The sequence below is a fragment of the Notothenia rossii genome (assembly GCF_949606895.1).
Source record: "Notothenia rossii genome assembly, chromosome: 8".
In the NCBI taxonomy this organism is placed as follows: domain Eukaryota; kingdom Metazoa; phylum Chordata; class Actinopteri; order Perciformes; family Nototheniidae; genus Notothenia; species Notothenia rossii.
In genome coordinates this window covers 39,172,721-39,175,587 of record NC_136906.1, presented here as the reverse complement: position 1 = coordinate 39,175,587, position 2,867 = coordinate 39,172,721, and positions in this window count along the sequence as shown.

Below are 2,867 nucleotides of genomic sequence, written 5' to 3'. Positions count from 1 at the left end.
TTCGCTTCTGGAGTCTTTTTTGTCAACAAGCCGAGGCGCAGCGGCAGTTGCACTCCCACTTGCAGCCATGCTTCTCGTTTTCTCACATGCTCTGGCAGCTAGCGCGTGCAGGAGAGAGGAGAGGACCTTAGAGCGTGCTTGAGAGGGGAGGGAGTCCAGGCATGGCTGCAGTGCAGGGAGTTGGAGCAGAGCGCTGAACACACACGGCTCTTATTAAAACGGCGCTTTCTCACCGGAGTACTTTACTCCGTCATTCTTAAAGTACAGATACTAATGAAACTGAGGAATCGTAACGTTTTTAACGGCAGGGTATCGCGGTACCTTTCAAGTATCGGTACACCATGCAACACTACCACGGTCCTCCACAGCTCCTTCGCGGATGCATTTCCGGGAACAGAGATGTTTCAAAGAGTCGTGACGCACGGCCGGACTGATCTCAGCCAATGACAGCTCTGCATGCATCCCCTGGATATTATTTTATTAACTGCTTTCATCGCGACGCCATGTTTACATAGAGAACAGCTGTGAGGTCCGTGCAGAAAGCAGAGCAGTGTGTAGCCTATAATATATATCACTCAGTATAACAGGCCTACATTACTCTCTGTATTTGTATGCTTTAGTTTAGATATCTACAAACTCATTTTTGCGACCGCAGACGGGGGGGATATATCCAGTCTCTGATATTGTTATGTTATTATGAGAGTGCTCCGTTTGATTCTGAAATTGTATATATTTATATAAATATATACACATATATATGTGTGTGTGTCCGCATCTGTAGCCTGTTGTCTCATTATACCGCACTGTGAATTAATTTAAAGTAAATATATAAGTCGTCATGAACACATCTGTCCATCAGACAGAGGGCTGCTGTGCCTCCTGTCATCATTAATGGACGTCTCTTTAAAATGACCGCTCAGAGGAGAGGAGTTCCCATTTCTCTAACTGCCTGCTGCTTCCCCTCCTCTCTCCTCGGCTCCTCCGCTCGCATCTCCTGTGGGCGGGACTAAGTCTCGAGGATAGGAGTCGAGGAGGGGAGTTAGTGAAATGAGAAAGGGCCCGTGTCCGTATGTGTGTTGATGTTGTTTTCCTCAAACACACTCCACTTGCAAAGCAATCCTGCAGTCCTCCATCTGACTCCTGACTCCATCGTTGTAGTGTCATTATGCGCTTTCACACCAAGTACTTTGCCGTACTTAGTTCTGATGAACTAAAGAGCAGATCGCGTTCACACCAGAATAAGTCCCTGAGGGAGGATTAGGCAAATTAAGCCGCTGACGTCACTTCTTCTTCTGCTTTGGGTTTACTGGAAGGCAGCAAACAACTTCATGGCGTATACTGCCGCCCGAAGTCCCCGGCCGGAAGTCCCCGGAGTTGGCGACCGGCTTCAGAGTAAATCGCCAGAAACGCCGACACCTCCTCAGCTTCACCGCTCCCATGTTTTCTTTTGTGTTGCCATAAGTTAGTCTCTCTGCATTTGTGCGCTGGGCTAATGCTAATAATGCAAGGAAAATAAAATGGCGGCTTCACAAAACTTTTTGGGGGTTTTACGGGGCGTGGTTTGCAATCCGCCCAGCCAATCAGAAATGGGAACCTTTTTCTCCCACGAAAGTACCTGCTCTCTAGCAGTGACTGAAAAGGGGGTGAAAAGGTTCAGATTAACTAAGTTCTAATTCCGGATATTTTTGGTGTGAACGCACATTTCGGAACTATATCGGAACTATACTGGGAAAAGTACTCCTGTGCAGCGTTTCCGCCAGGGGGCGTCTTGCCGTCATTTGACAAAAATATTATTAATTCAAGAGAAGATCGAAAGTTTTATCTAGGGATGCACCGAATATTCGGCCGCCGAAAATTATCGGCCGAAAATGGTTAAAAAGGCCCTTTCGGCCGAAAGGGTTCTAGCACCGAAAAAATATCACCGAATGTCAGAGAACAGGGTTACGTTGGTAAGCTAACGTGTTGTTGTGATGACGTAATGCTTGCGGCTGGCTCACACAGCCAACATGTCTGCCGCTTGGAGATATTTAAAAATATCAGAGAAAGAGGCGCGGATTGTGATTTGTAAAACGTGTTCAGCTGACATTTCTCGAGGGGGTGTAACTGCAAAGACTTTCACCACTTCGGGATTACTCCACCACTTGAAATTAAAACACCTGGAAAAATATGCGGAGTAAGATCAAATCACAAGCACTGACAGCGAGAGACTGTTCAGCGCTGCCTCTCATGTGCTTGATGAGAAGAGGAACAGATTTATGGCTGATAAAGCAGAGAAGCTACTGTTCATTAAAAATAACCTCCCACTTTTCCTTAATAAGTAGACAAGGCTGGCTTATCATAAGCTTATCTAGTTCTACATGTCTACTCTATACCCACTTTCCTGAACAATTTTCATTGTGAGTTATAATTCACCATCTCAGGTTATCATAAGGGGGAAATGACAGCAGCACAGTGTTCAATATATTGTACTTTCGGTATCTAAATGATACAATGTTGTTTAAATTGCTCATGAGGACAGACAGCCTTATTTGCAGATTCTTGAAATTGTAATTTAATTTGTAATTGATTCTGGATGTTGTATCCAGTTTTCACTTTATGTATCTTTATACAATGTTTACTACTTTGCTTATGAGGACAGACAGCCTTATTTACAGATTCTTGAAATTCAATTGTAATTTCATTTGTAAATAGTGTGGATTTATCCAGTTTGCACATTTGTATGCATGCACTTATAGGTGCATTTGTTGTTGTTGAAGGCCTGGCTGTTACAGTCTTTATTTACACTATTTTGTTGTAGGCCTACTGGCCTAGATGTTTATGCAGTTTTAAAGCACCTTGGCTTTGTTCTGAATGCACTTTGTTTGTAG